Raw genomic sequence first — 21,638 nt, forward strand, 5'->3', positions numbered from 1 at the left:
CTCTAGGCATTTTTTACTTTTCTTTTGATTTCTTCAGTGACCCATTGGTTGTTGAGTAGTGTGCTGTTTAATATCCATGTTTTTTGGTTTTTCCCATATTTTGCTTGTAATTAAATTCCAGTTTCATACCATTGTGATCAGGAAAGATACTTGATATGATTCAGTTTTATTGAATTTATTGAGACTTGTTTTGTGGCCCATAATGTGATCTATCTTGCAGAATGTTTCACATTCATTTGAGAAGAATGTGTATTTTGTTGCTTTGGATGGATTGTTCTAAATATATCTCATAAGTCCGTCTGGTCTAATATGTTGTTTAAGGCCCACTTTTCCATATTGATTTTTTTTTTTTTTTTTTGTCTGAATGATCTATCCATCAATAAACGGAGGGTATTAAGGTCTTCTCTGTTGCTTTCAGTTCCTCCTGTTAGGTCTGTTAATATATACTTCCTATTTTTAGGTGCATCCCTGCTGGGTACATGTGTAAGTATTGTGTCTTCTTGCTGGATTGATCTCTTTATCACTATGTAATGCCCTCCTTTTTCTTTTATTACAGTATTTGTTTTAAAGTCTATTTTGTGGGGCCACCTGGGTGGCTCAGTTGGTTAAGCAGCTGACTCTTGGTTTTGGCTCAGGTCATGATCTTGCAGTTCCATGAGTTTGAGCTCCACACTGGGCTCCTTGCTGATGGTGTGGAGCCTGCTTGGGATTCTCTTTCTCAAAATAAATAAATAAACTTAAAAAAAATAGTCTATTTTGTCTGATGTGATTATAGCTCTCTTTCAGTTTTACTTGCACAGAATATTTTTTCCTATCCCTTCACTTTCAGTCTATGTTTGTTCTTACTTCTGATGTGAGTCTCTTACAGGCGGCATATAGGTGGATCTTTTTTTAAATCCATTCAGCCTTTCTAATGTCTTTTGACTGGTGAATTTAGTCCATTTACTTTTAAAGTAATTATTAGTAAGCATGTACTTATTACTATTTTGTTAATTGTTTTCTGGCCTTTTTAAAAAAAATTCCTCTCTGTTCCCTTTCTTCTTTTCTTTGTGTTTTGATGGCTTTGATGTTATGTTTAGATTCCTGTCTCATTTTTCTTTTTGTATTTACTTTAACTTTTTTTCCTGTGGTTACTCTGAGGTTCACTTAAAATAGCCTGTGTAAATAACAGTCTATTTTAGTTGATGGCAATGTAATTTTATTATTTATTTATTTATTTATTTATTTATTTATTTATTTAACTTGTTTTATTTTTTGTTTTTTTAAATTTATATCCAAATTAGTTAGCATCTGGTACAACAATGATTTCAGGAGTAGATTCCTTAGTGCCCCTCACGCATTTAGCCCATCCCCTCCTCCCAAACCCTCCTGTAACCTTCAGTTTGTTCTCCATATTTATGAGTCTCTTCTGTTTTGTCCCCCTCCCTGTTTTTATATTATTTTGTTTCCCTTCCTTAGGTTCATCTGTTTTGTCTCTTAAAGTCCTCATATGAGTGAAGTCATATGATTTTTGTCTTTCTCTGACTAATTTCATTTAGCATAATACCCTCCAGTTCCATCCACGCAGTTGCAAATGGCAAGATTTCATTCTTTTTGATTACCGAGTAATACTCCATTGTATATATATACCACATCTTCTTTGTCCATTCATCCATCGATGGACATTTGGGCTCTTTCCATACTTTGGCTATTGTTGATAGTGCTGCGATAAACATGGGGGTGCATGTCTCCCTTCAAAGCAGCACACCTGTATCCTGTGGATAAATGCCTAGTAGTGCAATTGCTGGGTCCTAGGGTACTTCTATTTTTAGTTTTTTTAAGGAACCTCCATACTGTTTTCCAGAGTGGCTGCACCAGCTTGCATTCCCACCAACAATGCAAAAGAGATCCTCTTTCTCCCCATCCTCGCCAACATCTGTTGTTGCCTGAGTTGTTCATGTTAGCCATTTTGACAGGTATAAGGTGGTATCTCATTGTGGTTTTTATTTGTACTTCCCTGATGATGACTGATGTGGAGCATTTTCTCATGTGGACAAGTGTCTGCTCATGTCTTTTGCCCATTTCTTCGCTGGATTATTTGTTTTTTGGGTGTTGAGTTTGATAAGTTCTTGGTAGATTTTGGATACTAACCCTTTATCTGATATGTCATTTGCAAATATCTTCTCCCATTCTGTCGGTTGCCTTTTAGTTTTGCTGATTGTTTCCTTCGCTGTGCAGAAGCTTTTTATTTTGATGAGGTCCCAGTAGTTTATTTTTGCTTTTGTTTCCCTTGCCTCCAGAGACGTGTTGAGTAAGAAGTTGCTGCGGCCAAGATCAAAGAGGTTTTTGCCTGCTTTCTCCTCGAGGATTTTAATGGCTTCTTGCCGTACACTTAGGTCTTTCATCCATTTTGAGTTTATTTTTGTGTATGGTGTAAGAAAGAGGTCCAGGATCATTCTTCTGCATGTCGCTGTCCAGTTTTTCCAGCACCACTTGCTGAAGAGACTGTCTTTATTCCATTGGATATTCTTTCCTGCTTTGTCAAAGATTAGTTGGCCATAAGTTCTGGGTCCATTTCTGGGTTCTCTATTCTGTTCCATTGATCTGAGTGTCTGTTCTTGTGCCAGTACCATACTGTCTTGATGATTACAGCTTTGCAGTATAGCTTGAAGTCTGGGATTGTGATGCCTCCTGCTTTGGTTTTCTTTGTCAAGATTGCTTTGGCTATTTGGGGTCTTTCCTGATTCCATATCAATTTTAGGATTATTTGTTCTAGCTCTGTGAAGAATGCTGGTGTTATTTTGATAGGGATTGCACTGAATATGTAGATTGCTTTGGGTAGTATCAACATTTTAACAATATTTGTTCTTCCTATCCAGGAGCATGGAATCTTTTTACCAATTTTTTGTGTCGTCTTCAATTTCTTTCATAAGATTTCTTTTTTGTTGTTGTTAAAAAAATTTTTTTTAACGTTTATTTATTTTTGAGACAGACAGAGACAGAGCATGAACGGGGGAGGGGCAGAGAGAGAGGGAGACACAGAATTGGAAGCAGGCTCCAGGCTCTGAGCCATCAGCCCAGAGCCCGACGCGGGGCTCGAACTCATGGACGGCGAGATCGTGACCTGAGCTGAAGTCGGACGCTTAACCGACTGAGCCACCCAGGCGCCCCTTTCATAAGCTTTCTGTGGCTTTCAGTGTATAGATTTTTCACCTCTTTGGTTAGATTTGGTTATATTCCTAGGTTATATTATGGTTTTTGGTGCAATTGTAAGTGGGATCGATTCCTTGATTTCTCTTTCTGTGGCTCCATTCTTGGTGTATAGGAATGCAACTGATTTCTGTGCATCGATTTTATATCCTGCAACTTTGCTGAATTCATGAATCAGTTCTAGCAGTTTTTTGGTGGAATCTTTTAGGTTTTCCATATAGAGTATCATGTCATCTGCGAAGAGTGAAAGTTTGACCTCCTCCTGGCCAATATGGATGCCTTTTACTTCTTTGTGTTGTCTGATTGCAGAGGCTAAGACTTCCAATACTATGTTGGATAACAGTGGCGAGAGTGGACATCCCTGTCTTGTTCCTGACCTTAGGGGGAAAGCTCTCCGTTTTTCCCCATTGAGGATGATATTAGCATTGGGTCGTTCATATATGGCTTTTATGATCTCGAGGTATGATCCTTCTATCCCTACCTTCTTGAGGGTTTTTATCAAGAAAGGATGCTGTATTTTGTCAAATGCTTTCTCTGCATCTATTGAGAGGATCATATGGTTCTTGTCCTTTCTTTTATTGATGCATGTTATAAACCTAAGTTTATTTACTTTGAGAGAGAGAGCAAGTGAGCAGGGAAGGGGCAGACAGAGAGGGAGAGAGAAGGAATCCCAAGCAGCTCCATACTGTCAGTGCATGGGGCTGGAACTCACAAACTGTTCAACTGAAATCAACAATCAGATGCTTAACCGACTGAGCCACCCAGGCACCCCCACTGAGGCATTCTTAAAACTCCACTTCATTAATATATCACAAGTGATGAACATGTCAGTTAGCAACTTCTAATATTAGACTACTTCACTAGAGTTATGGACATCACACATAGCTTACTCATGTTCTTCATCACTGTCTTTGTCTCCGCCTTTGTCATCTGTGCGGAGCACATTTCCAGACTATAACATCTTCATCTTCTAGAATGCAAAAGGAAAATTGTCCCTAGCACTATGATGGATTGATGCTTCACATTAAATCTGTGTTACACAAAGAAAATCAAATCATGTCTTAAAATAATGAAATCAAACTGTACTCACATTAAAATTTATTTCAGGAACTGACAAGTACCTTCAATACTGGATATTTTGCGTCTGTTATCCAGCCCTGACTTTCTACAGAAAGATATTTACATAAAGAATAATGAAATTCTTCATATCCTCAGAGCACAAATGAATCACCTACCCAACTTCCACATTCTCCCACTCACTTGAGCAATTTTCACACTAATTAGGGTACTCACTGAAACAGGTTCACCAACTTGATGACTATCATGGACTCACTGTCATTTTAGTTCACAACCACAACTTAATTAGACATCCTAGTCTTCAATTTACCCAAAACTTTACTGTTCACACCAAGAACCAACATTTCCTTAGATCTTAATGTTATTTCTTCTCTTTCATCAAAGGACTAGCAGTTGGCTTTATGAAACCATGAAAAAATGCTTTATTGTTTCATAAGAACTAATGTATAAGCTCTGATTATGTGTATACAGCAAAGGTACCCCGAGAGGCAGACTCTGAGGGGTATGGTAGGCTTACTGACTATGTCAATGTCCCATGCCCCCAAATCTGTCTTATCATACCTACTACTCAAATATGAGACTTAGCAAAATCACAACTTAGTGTATGTCATCAATTTTTTAGATCAATTGCAAACCGTCAAAACTGCATGAGGTAAATCTGAAAATATCAAGAGTCTGCTGTATATTAAAACCTCTCTATGTTAATTCCTATTTAAAATGATACAACAATAAAAATATACTGATTTAATGTATGAGGAGGCTTCATTTCTAGGAAAATAACAAAGAGCCAGATGTCCTCTGGATGACAAAGACGGCTTTGGTAAAGTAAGTAGAAAAGAAAATCACATTTGAAAGAACTATTTGGGCTCATGGGTGGCTCAGGTGGTTAAGCATTCAACTCTTGATTTCGGCTCAGGTCACAATCTCACCGTTCACAGGTTTGACCCAGTGACAGGCTCTGCTCTGACAGCACAAAGCCTGTTGGGATTCTCTCTCCCTCTCTCTCTGCTCCTCCCCCCCATCTCAAAAATAAATACATAAACGTAAGAAAAAAAGAATATCAAATGTGAATACTGGCATTCACATTCAAGACATTCACAACTGGACTCAGATTGGCTGGCTCTCATTCACAGAATATCTGATAGTATGGTATATCACAAATATTTCAAAATTGTAATTAAGTTTAAAGAAAATTCATGGCTTTAGTGGTGGAGTGGAGAAATGTCTCATGATTCTAGTCAATCCTCTGGAAAACATTCCTGAAACCCCTTTCATCTCAAATAATAAAATTAGTCATATCAGTGAATTTAAACCATAAACTAAAGCTGCAGTATAAGAAGCATTCTATGGCACAGGACACTCAGCAGAGCACTTAACCTAAACTTGGGGTGTCAAGCAAGGTTTATAGGGAAAGAGACCTGAACCATATACAGGTGTTCAAACAGTAGGTAGAATGTTCCAAGCAGAGGGAAGAGCATTTGTAAAAGACTGAGGTAAGAGGACCTGTCTTCAGACAAAGCATAGATTAATAAGACATAATGCAGTTGTTTTACAGTCTTGCCAAAACCAGAGATTGCTCCCTTCTCTGGGAGACGCCTACACTGACTTCTTTTTTAATAATGAAAACAAACATTTTAGGGCATCTCAAGATAGAGACCAGCAGAAGGACTACTCTATTAATGCTTTTGTACTATGACCTCACCATATTTATCCCTCTACTGGTGACATTCATTCCTTTGTTCCTTCCTTCTTTTCTTCCCAAGACTTTCAGGAATCCCATTCTCTTCGGCGAGAAATAATGTACCTTTCCTACAGTCAACCTCTGTTGGCCTGTTTGAAAACCTGCTTCACAAGTAGCAGATGGTTAACTCTTTTATTACTTCTGGGGAAAAATGACAGGCTGTGGTGACATCTAATCACCTCCATTACTTTATCTCAGTCATGATCAGCAGATAGATTCTCTATAGTTTGTAATAAAAACAGCATATCAAGCATAACTTCTAGATGGAGACTTCTCAGAGGAATCTGTCAACATTACAACTACCTGCTGCAATATGCATGATTTATCTTTAGGAAGAAGGGTGCACAGATCTGACAGGGGCTTACTAAGGGACAATAGATCACAATAAAATTTCATGAATGGTGTTAGAGGGACTTCAGACTATAAAAGCAATTTTTTTTTTTTAACTTGAAAGAGAGAGAGGGAGAGAGAGATTGCGAGCAAGGGAGAGGAGCAGAGAGAGAGAGAGAGAGAGAGAGAGAGAGAGAGAATCCGAAGCAGACCCTAACCTCAGCATGGAGCCTGATGAGGGACTCCATCCCACGACCCTGGGATCATGACCTGGGCTGAAATCAAGAGTTTGACATTCAACAGAGCCACCCAAGTGCCTGAAAAGCAAATCTAATCAAGGTTGTCACCTTGCTCAGGTAAGCAGATGAATTTGAAAGGACCTTATAAGATGTGGTAAGGACCTTGGATTTTCCTGTAAGAGCAATAGGAATGCTCCTGTAAGAGCAACTGAAGAAAGTTTAGCACCAAAGTGATATAATCAGATTTGTGTTTTAGAAAGATCACACAGAAGCAGTGTAGAAAATGGGCTAGAAGGGGAAACAGAAAGACCTATCTTCTAGTTACCCAAGGCCTAGCTGAATGGCATGAAAAAATGGAGAAAAGTGCCTAGATATGAGAGACACTTATAAAAACATTTTTTAAATGTTTATTTATTTTTGAGAGGGAGAGACAGAGTGCAAGCGGGAGAGGGGCAGAGAGAGAGGGAGACCCAGAATCCGAAGCAGGCTCCAGGCTCTGAGCTGTCCACACAGAGCCCAATGTGGGGCTTGAATTCACAGACCACGAGATCATGACCTGAGTTGAAGTCGGACACTTAACCGACTGAGCCACCCAGGCACCCCAAGAAACACTTAAGATGTAGGGTAATGCAATATTTAGTGTCTGACTGAACACAGCAAAAAAAGTATACGGAGGAATTAAGGATGGTGCTCAGGTTTCTGATTAGAGAACTAGGTGTACAGTACCATCATGCACTGAAGGAGGGAACAGAGGAGTAAGGATTTGCTTGGATAGAAAGATGAGTTCAGTTTAGGACATATTGAGTACAAGATACTTGGGACCTCCAAACGAAAATGTCCAACAAGCAATGGCCTATAGGAGACAGATCTGAAGCTAAAGACATAGATGTGGGAACCATCCACACATAGAAAGTAATGAAAGCCATGGAAATGGATGACATAATCCAGGGATGATAAGAAAAAAAGGCTAGGCAAAGGACAATAGGGATGTAAGAACTACGGAGGGTTTAATTGACCTGTAGACACTTAATTGAAGAAACAAGGAGGGGAGAGGGGGTTAATCATGGCAGTATTATGTTAAGGAGCGAAGTCTTAGACCCCGAGAGAACTCACGCTAGTTCTCCCGGGAAAAATTAGCAGACATGTGGTAGAGAACAGGAGGGGCGCCCACCCACTCTGTTCTTGGCTCTAGTTTCCAGGTTCAGTCTGCCACCTTTACAGTGACTACAGTCATCCAAAATAAATAAAAATCAGTAAAAATGAACTGGCAAATCATTGTTGTTCTAGTTTTCTTTTACTTAGTAGATTCAAAACTGATACCATCTGTGCAGTGTATGCTACTTAAATACAGGAATCATTCTTGTACCACTAATGCAATCCAAAACTGTATCAGGACAGCACAGACATAGTAATATCAGATGTAGTTTTAAGTTCTATAAAACAAAATGATTCTACATTTTGGATCCAGGTTTTAAAAGTACTATAGTATATGTGGTTTTGTGTAAGATTCTAAACTATAGTCAAGTTCTTAAACTAGTTTTTTTCTACTCAGGTGCTGACAGGAAAAAATATAGTTTTAGTCTGACCTTACAGGCACACACCATTTACCCTACTTTTAACTTGATTTAAACCTTAAGGGTACTCTTGCAAAACAACAAAAATGTGCAGAACTGAGGTCAATTAATAACTAGTTTCTAAAATCTACTGAAGTTTTCGCTGGACAATATCAAAATTCCCAAAATTGACAATGAGCTATAATAAAGCTTGAAGTTTTTCCAGTTTTAACTAGGATTTCCCCAAAGAAGAAAAATATGTTATTTTAAGAAATTCTGATTCATCTGTATATCTCTTTAAATGCTTCACTAATAATTATTCTATTGCTAGATATGTTACATATAATAAATAACAATATTCCAGCCACATTTTAAAAATAAAAAAAAGTAAAAACTTATGCAGTTCAGTACTAAAGTTGTTAGCTATATTTAATTGTCTTCTGAGTACAAAACCTTGTTTTCCAAGCCCCAGAATAGGTTCTTTCCCGTAGTCAATATTTAACCTTTCTTCAAATAAAAGTTAACAGTATAGCTCTATTTATCACCAACATAAAACATCTCTATATGCTGAAAACTTATCTGCTTCTGAAAGCCTTTCCATTTTTCTCTATCAGCCATTCACAATGCATCTCCTAGTACAGTTTCTCCCTCACATGTTGGTTTACCTTTGCTGACATATTTTTCTTACACTTCCTACGTGGCCTGCTCCTCTCTCCCACAATGCATCCTGAACTCCTAGGAGGTAGGGACTTATCAGTCTTCTTTTTGTAAGACTGCATTCAAAAACCATTTGATATTAGTGGCTAGCTTATTCTATGGTCTCTCAAACACAAGGAATCAAATACTTTGTTTTGTATTAAACAATTCTCAGGTGGAGTATTTACCTCCACCTTCCTCACCTTACCCTCCCTGTCCCGAGCCAATGAAAAATCAGATTAGATTCAAGCAGAAGGAAAATCAGATTAGCATAAGGCTGATTTAAAAAAGAGAAGTCCAGGGGCGCCTGGGTGGTTCCATCAGCTAAATGTCCAAGTTGGGCTCAGGTCATGATCTCGCAGTTCATGAGTTTGAGCCCCGCATTGGGCTCTGTGCTGACAGCTCAGAGCCTGGAGCCTGCTTTGAATTCTGTGTCTCCCTCTCTCTCTGCTCCTCCCCAGCTCATGCTCTGTGTCTGTCTCAAAGAAAAATAAACATTAAAAAAATTTTTTTAATAAATAAAATAGAGAAGTCTAAAGAATCACAAAGGGGAAGATAAGAAAAAATGATCAAAGAAAAATGGCTAAAAGGAAAATTTGAGCCAAAGATAATAAAAGGGAATAAAATAATAATAAGGCAATAATACCAGACGATGACCAAGAAAAAGAAGCCTGTAAGAAATAAATTCAATCTCTCCCTTAAGTAGATCGCTAAACCACAGCTCACAGGACAACTAACAACTTTTAAATCCCAGGCCAGGGATGTGTGGTTATCCCACCCTGGTACTTGTTATGCCAAGTATTACTGCTGACTTGGGGTGCTCCGGAGTCAACCGAGAGGACCACCATCATTTCTGTTCCCTGCCAAGAAACACATCAGTGACTGGGGGCTGGAGGGAGAGCCAGTGGCAAAGACAGCACAGCAGCAGGCCAAGGACTGCACAAAACAAGTCTGGTATTGAGGTTAAAATTAAATGAAATGGAAGAGAAATAAAGACAAGGGAGGATGAGAAGAACAAACACAGCATCAGACTGAGTTCTTTCTATATGCAGGGAAAAGCAAACATCTGGAATTATTTGGTGCTGAGTGCCACCAAATTTAAGACTTTGTTCCTGTCTTGCAATTGTTTCTCACTAACCCCATACAAAGAAAAAACAAACCTAGAGGCTAAAATGGAGAAGAGTAGTTAAAGTGGGTATAACAATAACCATTTAAAAAACAAAATACATTTTTCAAGTAACAGAGCAGTTAACTACAAAATGACTATTCCTGACCGACTTAGAGAGATGTTCATCCTAACTTCCTAAGTCAAATGAGGAAGCTGCAGACAAATATGTATAATACATGATATGTGTCTGTATAAGCAGGGGAAAATGATTCCAAAATAAGTGCTGGTATAATGAGTGATTCTTCTCCTTTAAAAAAAAAAAAAAAAGTTTCTCTGTTTTCAATGTAATTAAAATAAAAACAACAATGATCCCTTAAAATAAAAGGATAAATATCCCTTTCTAGGTCATTCAGTCTTTACCTGGAGTTAAATGTGTTCGGAATTTACAAAGAACCCCTTTTATAAAGAACACAGCTTTGAGAGAGCTATTTCCCACCCAGTGGGGAGATGGGGCCCCTGGCCAAGTCCAGCTGCATTATGGTGGAAAAAACACAAGCTGTGAAGACCAACGGAAAGGTTTGAATCCAGCATCTCTGTTTACTAGCTTGGTGACCCAGGGCAAATTATATGAAATTTCTGAATGCTGCCTTCACTTGGCTTCAGAAATGAAATAATACCTACCTCACAGGGTTGTTCTGAGGATTCTCAAGAACAGCTCCCATATACGACATGGACTGGTAGAATGGGGTACCATGGAGAATTAAGAGGCTTCTGACCATTATTTTACTTACTATCTCATGAAACAATCTGTTCCAAACAATGCCAGATCATTTGCAGCTTTCACTGACCTACCCTTGGCCTAGGATTCCTCAGACTAACCAGTGCTCACAGCAAATCAGCCTGGTTACTGATGCTTCCTGTTTATCACTTCCAGGAGAAAAAGAGGAAAACAGGTATCAGAGAACAAATGTGTGCTAATCCAAGTTCTTTGTCCTATGGATATATAAGCAAACCCATTAGAGATAGAAAACATCTCTTTTAAAGGCACATACTGCAGAAAAGTGACCAAATGAATAGCATGATAATCGCAGATACTGTTATAGACTCTGCTTGACATATTGTGCTTTAGCCGAATTTGCACTGCAACTATTGTTCATTTCTTAGTGTTGTTTTAAAATTTTTCAGAAACCCATCAAAAATCTTAGTAGTCAGAAGTATGCCTTGAACCTGGAAAAGCTCAGAACCACCAAGACAGAAAATAAAGAAGAGAGAATTGTTGTGAAGCAACAATCTAGAAAAGTGCTGCCCAGCAAGACTGTATGGAATGATGGTAATATTCTATCCATGTCTATGTTATCCGCTAAGATAGCCACTAGCCACATGTGGCTACTGAACACATGAAATGTGGCAGGTACAAGTGAAGAAATGAATTTTTTATTTTATTTTATTCCAATGAATTTTGAATTTAAATTTACAGAAGCAAATGTGGCTACTGACTATGATACTGGAAGGCACAGATCCAGAACCCTGGTTTAATAACTTATGCTAATTCAAAAAGGGTGGTATGGGGATGAGTTAGCTAAGTAAAAAGCAAACAGACAAAAAAAGTATCCAGCAAATCACCAAAAATCAACAGAAACAGAAACCCAGTGCCATGTTAATATTCTCCTGCTCCACACAGAGTTCACCTTGATAAAGCTGAGGTCCTCATCTGATCCCAATCTGCCTTACGCTGCTCAGGCTACCATAACAAAAACAGCGTGGCAACACTGTTTATTTTCTTAGTTTTAGAAGCTGGCAAGCTCATGATCAAGGTTCTGGATGACTCGGTTCCTGGTGAGGTTCCTCTTCCTGGCTTGTGGATGGCCACCGTCTCTGTATGCTCACATGACCTCTTGTTTGTGCACATGCAGAGAAAGAGATCTCCCTTCCCCTTCCTTTAAAGCACTAATCCAGATTCTGACCCCACCCTTATGACCTCATTTAAGCTTAATTACTGCCTCTAAAGGCCTGATCTCCAAACACAGTCACATCAGGGCTTCAACATATGAATCGGCAGGGAATAGATGGAGGCAAAATTCAGTCCGTAGCATAACCTTCCACTCACCCATAATTACCTTTTTTATCATGAGTTCTAATATTCCGTGGAATATATTTCTCACCCTGAATTCATAATCTTCTAGAAGGTTATTAGTCGTTTGCCTGCACTTACCACACCACCAGTTTACACCTGTGCAGGACTCTAACCCTGCCATCAGACACCTTTGCAATTTACCAAGGTTAAAACTTAACTTGGACCCTCCAAATGGCTTAACTCCTAAAATGACTGTGCAAAAAAGAATTAACACAGCAGGCCTAAAACTCATCTCCTCAGAAAGGAGTGTTTGTAACACTGGCACTCGGCTAGACTCTGGGAACTTGGATACTGAAAGAGTTCCCACCTCCCTATTAACAGGGACTCACAGTGCCTAAGCTGTACAGACAATGTGATTTATGCTGAACATCTACTTTCCTACTAAGGGTCTGGAATTTGGTACCTGCTAGGCAGAGGATGACTATGTGATCAGCCCCCAGTAAGAACCTTGGGCACTGATTCTCTCTAATGAGCTTCCCTGAGGGATGACATTATACACGTTGTCACAATTCTGCTGGAGGAAATATGTCCTGTCTGACTACAAAGGGAAAAGACTCTTTAGAAGCTTGTGCCTGGTTTCCTCCGGACTTCATCCCATCCATCTTTTCCCATCGCTGATCTTGCTTCGTGTCCTTTCCCTGTAATCAATCATAATCATGAGGACAACTACATGCTGAATTCTATGAAGTCTTCCTAGTGAATCATCAAAGCTGGAGTAGTCTGGAAGACCTCTAACACTTCAATCAATGCACTTTCTTAACTCACATCACCAAACATCTATCCCTACTAAAAGAACTCCATATACCTATATGTTAATCTTCCCAGGTTCCACTCCAACCCATAATTCTTTCAGCCCTGGCCTTATCCAGTCCATTTTCTACAATTATCACAATCAGGCTAAGATGATCATCACCTCTCTATATATCAGGGCTTCTATAACTGGGGTGAATATTCTCTAAGAGATAGGGGCGGGGTTTTTTTCTTAATATAAAACTGTTTGTTTCCTAAATCTTTTAGTAAAAATAGTGTTCCCAAGCACTTCTCCATGTTCAGCCTCATTTTACTTGATCTTTCTACAAGGGAAGAAGCTACAGAGCACTCTATCTGCCTGTAAACTTCTTCCTCCAAATACCCATAAATGTTAGTGATCCAGGGGGTTCCATCTTCTGGCCTCTTTCATCTCACTTTCCACAAACCATTCCATTTACTTTCATAACATGAGCTTCTACCGATGATCCATCCACCTTTAAGTTCAGCTCTATCACCTGTCCTAAGCCCCAGAATCTTACTTCCAACCACTTAGAGGACAAATATATCTATGGAGCCTACCAATCACTCAGACTGATATTCTTCTTAACATGTGTGTTCAAAAAGATCATCTAGGTCTGTTTGCTTTACAGTTCAATTGATATGTCTACAGCTACTATATCACAGCAATCCTAAGTTCTAGAAGACTCTGAATTCTTTCTTTAACATGTCTTTTTGGTATTACAGCCTACCCTGTTCTTATTTAGTAGTTCACTATTATAGTAGAGCCTGGTGCAAAGCTATGCACAGACCAGATATTTAATAAATATTCATTCAATAAATTAATATCATCATCCATCTATCAGACCTGCAGCAAACAGAATGGAACACCTTGCTGGTAGCATGGCTGCATATAGAAATGTCACTACCGGTAATCCCAATTTATTAGTTATATATGAATCAGAATTTTCAAAACACAGTTTGGAATAACAAGCAAGCCATTTTAGGGAGAAAATATATACAGAAAACATATATTTAAGAAAAAAGAGAGGTGTTTGCTGGAGGAACGTCCAGATATAGATGGCCAGACTAATAAACACAGGTTTCAATCCTTCCTGAAACCCTATAAAGATGACAATAAAGAAATTTACTTTTCTTTTTCTTTCTTTCTTCTTTCTTTCTTTCTTTTTTTTTTTTTTTAGGCATAAACTTACATGGATGAAGAAAATAGAAAAGGAGAAAACAGTAATAGAATTTCACAAGCTAGAAAGCAGATAGACAAGTGGTGACTGACTTAATAGACTGGAAAAAACAGAATCCCAGAGGGACAACAAGAAAGCTAAAACCAGCTCATTGTACACCCCATTTTATACTGCTGGACCACTAACAAGATCAGGAAATAAAGAAATCTGGGACATCTGGAAATAGGGATGAAGGACACCAAAAATAAAGTCAACTGGTTTGAAGTCTATCTAAGAGGCAGTTAGATATCCACATTTCCACATCATTCCAACTCTTGGCAGTCCAGCCCCAACCTGACCAAAAAGAGGTGATTTATTTTCTGGAGATGATAAAACGTAGGGTCTCTGGACCAGGAGTCAATAGCCACAGTTGAGAGCAGAGCTACAATTCAACAAATGGGGGCAGTGAATGGGGTGGGGTAGAGGTACAGGGTTAGGAGTTACATAAAAACATGTAAACTGGGATACTGAATGCTGAAATCTGCCCCCTCCCCAAATTTCCTACCCCACTCAATCTGACTTACAGTTGACAAGCAACTCTGATATGCCTACTGATATGTGAGAGTTCCCCAAAACTTGGCCAAACCTGACCATCTCAATGGGAATCTAAGTCAGTTAAGTGTCTCCCATGCACTCAGAATGAGATTTTTAGTTCCCTGTTGCAAATATAAGCATACAACCAAGGACTGATTACCAGACATCTGAAGAAACCTCTAACATAAAAGAGGAAACCAAAATATACAGATAAAAAGCAACATGGAAGTCACAAGGGGGGGTGGGGGAAAGGAAAAAGACTTTAAAATCTTTTTCCAAAAGTCTTAACGTTAACATTTTCAGAATACAGAAGAAATAACACTATACCCATGACATAAGGACAGAATATTAACAAAAGAACATTCAGAGAATGATTCTGGAAATTAAACATACCATAGTAGAAATGAAAAACTCAATAGAAAAAAAAGAATTTAGGGGAGCCTGGGTGGCTCAGGCGGTTAAGTGTCTGGCTTCGGCCAAGTCATGATCTCCTGGTTCATGAGTTCGAGCCCTGCGTCAGGCTCTGTGCTAACAGTTCAGAGCCTGGAGCCAGCTTCAGATTCTATGTCTCCCTCTCTCTCTGCCCCCCCTGCCCCCACTGGCACGCATGCATATGCGCGCGCTCTCTCTCAAAAAAATGAATACACATTAAAAAAAATTTGTTAAAAGAAAAGAAAGAATTTAAATTTGAAAAAATTTCTCATAAGTAGAGCAAAAAGACAATGTGAGAGAAAACAGGAGAAAGATAAGAAAATCAGAGGATCAGTCCTGGAGATCAAATTCCAAACAAAGGAGCTCCAAAGAAAATGGAGGAGAGGATACAGTGAAAACAAATTTTCTCAGAACTAAAAGACAAGAGTCTCCAGATCTAAAGGGCAAACCAAGTACCCAATACATTGGATGAAAGGAACATCATAGCACACCATAGCACACCACATAAAATTGTAAAAACATTGGAAGGTAAATGGAAATGCAACAATGCCTTCACAATTTTGAAGGAAAATTGTTTCCAACATGGAACTCTATATTCATCAAACTATCAATCAAGTGTGACTAGAATAATGATACATTCAGTAGGCAGTGACCAGTAAATAACTCACCTTTCACACACCATTTAAGAAGATACTAGAGGATATCCACCACCAAAAGCAGGGAATAAACCTAGAAAGAGAAACAAGAAGATGTGGTATCAGAGAAAGGATAGAAGAATAGATGATAATAAAGGAAAATCCTAGAATTACTGAGAAAAGTTTTAAAACAGGAAAAGAAGCTTTTGTATCTGCCCAGATTTCCTTCCCAAAATGCAGAATTTTATGTAAATGCTGAAAGAATTCAAAGAAACCTCCACAAACTCTTAAATTAAAAAGAAAAAAAAAAAAGGAAAGAAAAAAGAAAGGAGGAGACAAAAGCAACAGCAATCATTGAGGTAGACACCAGTCTTCTATACTGATAGAAAAAGCCAGTTCTTCTGATCAGCTCTGCGCTTCCAGTTACCAACTTTAGGTTACAACATGGTATTTGACAATGGTTGGCTTCAATTCTTCAGATCAGAAAATGTTTAACAAAAATTGAAGAACTAATGTAAATAAGGGAGAGTCAACTGCCTCCTCTTGATAAAAATGTTGCCTCTTTTTAATCAAGGACTAAGGATAGTTTAGCAATAATCATTTAACTGTTCTATTACCCAAATTAGAGGCTTCCTCAACAGTCCAGTAGAGTAATTCAGTAAAGGCAAATGGAATTTTAAAACGCAGTCATCAATAAATAAGCAAACAAAAGCAAAACAATCACACACACTCCCAGAACTATTTGACCCAGTTCATTCAAAGAGCTTCCAGTGGACTCTTGTATACTCTTAAATTTGACACAAAAAAATCATACCAGATTTCATAAGAAATCAAAGCACAGAACGTAGCTCTAGAAAATACTATATTGCTCAACTGATACCCCACCAGTAACCACACTTAAGTGGAAAATAAGGAGAAAAACAAATTAGAGCAGTGCAGATTTTGAAAACTTGTCCTACCGCAGTCTAGCTGAAAGACAAGACCACAAGAAACATGCTCAAAATCATTTAGAATAAAATTCTTCCCTTAAATACAGCATTCTAAATTGTCAAACTGATATAATTCTAAAATACCAACTCCTTTTACTTTTTTTAATTGACTAAGGCAATTGGATTCCATTAACAGCTAATTTTTGCCAAACTTAATTCTAACAAACTAATTTAAGAGACCTTAAATAAAGAATAAAATACTTATACCGTATTTTTGCATTCCTACAATTTAAAAGCAATAGGATCAAGTTTTTTCAGGGTGTGAATAAACATGCCACACTTCAGGTTAAAAACATATTCTATTCCAAAATTAGGAGTGAAAATAAAGCTCAAAAAGAAATGACTTCCCAGCCTTGAATTCAGTGGCATTAATATTAATGACAATCCCACTCATTTCAAAGGCATGTCCCAGAGTGTTTATATTATGAAAAATGGCTCTGGAATGTCATCTTCAGTAAATTTTAAATTGTTTAATCTGAGGTTTTGCTAGATTTGTAACAGCTGCACTTGTGTTTACAACTATAATAAGATCTTTACAGCATGGCACTCCTTTACAGATTTTTTAGATCTGGTTGGTACAAACATGTTGTACTGATCAATGGAAATGAGTTTGGTATCTCTCTATAGCTACAAATTTAGTCAGAATAAAGTTTTGTTTTGGATTAACATTGTACAACAAATGCATCATAGACCTTAAGAAGTTTTATGGTATTGGTTACAGAAGGATAGGACAGAAACTTCCATTCATATACAAACATTTAGAAAATGACTCAATTTGTGTTTGTGGAATTCAAATTTTGTTTGGGGAGAAAATATGCATATCAAATACACTGTGGATCTAATTTACTTGCTGGCATTCACAGGGTCTCAGGGCAAGTTACCAAGCAGAAACTGGTTGGGCAGTATTCAAAAAACTACATTTCTTCTAATACCTTTATTTACACAGGAGAAAGATGCAACAAAAAAAGTCTGCCAAAGACTTGGCTCAAGAATATTCCAATAGGGAGCATCAGCAATCCTTGGCCATGGGGCTGCCGATGCAATGAGAAGAGCACCAGACCAGAGTCAGTTTCTGGGGGTAATGATCAACAGCTTTGCCACTAACCTCAGTTTCCTTCTCTGTAAACATTTCAAAGAGAAGTTATTATTGAAGGTGAATGTTTTCTGCTAAAATAAGTTCAGTATGGGTAACCAGAAATGCTCGGCTCCTTTAGAAACTGAAAAGGTTATCATGCTGTAATAACTAAGACATATTCAAAAATCACAAAAACAGAAGTAACCCCAGAGGTTCTTCAGCACTATCCTCTTTTTGGGTCATCTCTCAGGAACTTCTAATCCTGGTCCAAATTAATTTTTTTGAGAAGCCTCCACTCTATTTTTCTTCTTTTTTTAATGCTTCTCTTACCTTGGCACATGTGGTTACTATCAGAATCAAATACAATCTGTATGAGAATAATTTGGAAAGTGCAAAACACATTGAACAGGGCTTATGACCAAAGTACTACTACAAATGAACCAAGAAACCAAAAGAAATTAAAAAAAAAAATCCATGCTTATAAAATCAATTAATTTTTTTAAAAGCCAATAGGACAAAAGCTCTGATTTCTGAAGGATATATAGCATATTATTGTTCAGGAATAATAAAGTTTCTACAGTATGAACCTTGAACTTACCAGAGAACAAAGATTATTGTAGCAATTTCCACAATAAGTATGATAAATTTGTTCAGAATTACCCATTTTCCCCCCTAGGTATTACTTTGACAACTGAATGCATTTCAAAATGATTCAAGTGTTACTAAATTACTTCAGACAAAGGTCATAAATTAAAATAACCAGAATGGGTAAGTTAAATGAGTAAAGCAATCAGATGGGCTTGAGGCTACTGGAAGACAAGAGCACCATCCAAAGAAGATAGCCAGAACTTAGCTCCTACCAGCTGCTGCCAAGAGAAGTCAGATGTAGTTGCCAGACTGCCTTAATAGAAACCCAGAAAATACGGATTTTTAAAGGTGAAATTGCTTAGGGTTTAAATGTTTGTAAATGACTCAAAAAATCTTAAACATCAAGCAAGCCACACAAAACTTAAATGCAAAGCAGATATGCTCTCTGCCTTATCATCTCCACCATGTTTTATATCGATTTACTTAAAATACCATTACAAGGTAGACACGAACTTTGGTGACTTTTTTTTATTATTATTATTTTTATGAGCAGCATGTGCAAGAGAGGCAGAGGGAGAGAGAGAAAATCTCAAGCAGGCTCCATGCTCAGCACAGGACTTGACATGGTGCTCGATCCCACCACCTGGATCATGACCTGAGATGAAATCAAGAGTAAGATGCTAAACTGACAGAGCCACCCAGGCACCCCTGGTGACTTTTTTTTTAATGCTTCAATCATACTATGACTTATGTTAATATATTCCACAAGGTTCGCTTTTTTTTTCCTTGAAGTAAAATTGGTATGTAATGTTATATTAGCTTCAGGTATACATGATTTGCTATTTGTATACACTACAAAGTGATCACCACAGTAAGTCTGGCTACCATCCAGCACCATAAAATTGCCCTGTTCACCCATTTCATCCACCCCACTACCGTCTTCCCCTCTAATAACCACCAATTTTCCATATCTATGAGGTTTTTATTTCATTTTTTTGGATTCCATATATAAATGGAATCATGTACTTGTCTTTCTCTGGCTGACTTATTTCACTTAGCATAATACCCTCAGATCCATCGATGTTGCTGCAAATGGCACAATTTCATTCTTTTTTATGGCCAAGTAGTATTCCATTGTATATATACCACATATTCTTTATTCATTTACCTATTGAATATTTTAGTTGTTTCCATATTTTGACTACTGTAAATAAGAACTACAATGAACACAGGGGTACAATATATTTCTGATAGTGTTTTCATTTTCTTCAGGTAATAGATCATATGGCAGTTCTATTTCCAATTTTGTAAGGAACTTCCATACTATTTTCCTTAGTGGATGCACCAATGTACATTCCCAACAGCAGTGCATAAGGGTTCTCTTTCTCCACATCCTCAAAAACTTTTTTTGATAATAGCCATTCTAACAAGTGTGAAGTAATATATCACTGTGGTTTTGATCTGCATTTCACTGATTAGTGATGTAGAACATCTTTTCACGTGCCTGCTGGTCTTCTTTGGAAATATGTCTATTCAGATACTCTACCCATTTTTTAATCAGAATGTATGGCTTTTTTGCTATTGACTTGCTTGAGTTATTTATTTTCAATGTTATCCCCTTATGAGATGGATGATTTGCAAATATTTTCCCCCATTCAGTAGACTGTCTTTTCATTTTGTTGATGGTTTTCTTTGCTGTGCAGAAGCTCTTTTAGTTTGATGTAGTCCCATTTGTTTATTTTTGTTTTTGAAATCAAATCCAAAAATTAAATGTTAAGACCAATGTCAAGGAGCTTACCACCTATGTTTTCTTCTAGGAGTTTTATGGTTTCAGATCTTACATTCAAGTCTTTAAACTATTTTGAGTTCATTTTTATGTATGGTACAGGATAGGGGTCTAGTTTCATTCTTTTGCATGTGGCTGTCCATTTCCAAAACCATTTATTGAAAAGACTTACCCAGTTGCAACTCTTGGCTCCTTTTCAGAAATTAATTCACCATATATGTGTAAGTTTATATTCTATCCCATCAATGACTGATTTTATGCTAATAACATACTGTTTTAATTACTATAGCTTTGTAGTATAGTTTGAAATCAGAAAGCATGATACCTCTAACTTTGTTCTTCTAAGATTGAGTTAGCTATTCAGGGTCTTTTGAGGCCCATACACATCTTTAAATTATTTGTTCTATTTCTGTGAAAAATGCCATGGAAATTTTGATAGGGACTGCACTAAATCTGTAGATTACTTTGGGTTGTATGAACACTTTTAACAATATTAATTCTTCCAATTCATGATCATGGAATATCTTCCCATTATTTGTATGTTCTTCAATTTCTTTCATTGATATCTTATAGTCTACATTGTACAGATATTTCACCTTATTGAATTTTTTCATAGGTATTTCTTTTATTTGCAATTGTAAATGGGATTTCTTCTCTTTCTGCTACTTCATTATTAGTGTATAGAAACAACAGATTTCTGCATTTTAATTTTGTATTGTGAAATTTTACTGAATTCATTTACTGGTTCTAACAGTTTTTTTGGTGAACCTTTAGGGTTTTCTATACAGTGTCACAGCACCTGCAAACAGTGACATTTTACTTAACTCCTTTCCAACTTAGATGTCTTTTAGTTCTTTTTCTTGCCTAATTGCTGTGGCTGTGACTTCTATTCTATGTTGAATAAAAGTGGCAAGAGTGGGAATCTTTGTCTTTGTTCCTATCTTAGAGGAAAAACTTTCAGCTTTTCACTGTTGAGTATGACGTTAGCTGTGAGTTTGTCATATATGGCATTATTTATGTTGAGATACATAACCACCCTCTATTCCCACTTTGTTGAGAGTTTATCATAAATGGACGTTGAATTTTGTCAAGTCCTTTTTCTGCACGTATTGAAATGATTATCTGATTTTTATACTTCATTTTGTTAACACGGTGTATCACATTGATTGACTTATGGCCACTGAACCACACTTGCACCCCTGGAATAAAGCTCCTTTGATCATGGTGTATGATCCTTTTTCAATTTGGTTTGCTAACATTTGTTGAGAATTTTTAATGTAAGTTCATCACAAATATTAACCTAGGATTTTCTTTTCATCTTGTTTTTGTCTGGTTTTAATATCAATGTAATGATGGCCTTATAAAATGAGTTTGGTCCTATTTCCACCAGAACTAAGCACTCTATGTAATCAGTAGACTTGGTGCATGTCGGCAGTGGGGGCTGTGTTGGTCCTCTGGGGCAGAGGCCAGCTGCACTGGCTCACACAGTCAGACTTGCCCTAGCAGGGTGCAGGGGGGTGGGGTTTGGTGTAAGAGGCTGCAGC

At 37.6% G+C, this 21,638-nt stretch overlaps 1 protein-coding gene across 3 annotated transcripts in view; it reads right to left on the reverse strand.

Moving 5' to 3' along the window:
* The window catches only part of FANCC (FA complementation group C), a 261,535-nt gene that overhangs the window by 220,873 nt on the left and 19,024 nt on the right, over window positions 1-21,638 (reverse strand). For 2 of the 3 annotated variants that reach the window (XM_042964680.1, XM_042964672.1), the window contains exon 2: window positions 15,690-15,750. The exons of the other annotated variant lie outside the window; for it this stretch is intronic. The gene's annotated coding sequence lies outside the window, so the exon portion shown is untranslated. The remainder of the gene's footprint in view (window positions 1-15,689; window positions 15,751-21,638) is intronic. 3 annotated transcript variants of the gene reach the window in all.

The sequence above is a fragment of the Panthera tigris genome, chromosome D4 (genome assembly GCF_018350195.1).
Source record: "Panthera tigris isolate Pti1 chromosome D4, P.tigris_Pti1_mat1.1, whole genome shotgun sequence".
Taxonomy (NCBI): Eukaryota; Metazoa; Chordata; class Mammalia; order Carnivora; family Felidae; genus Panthera; species Panthera tigris.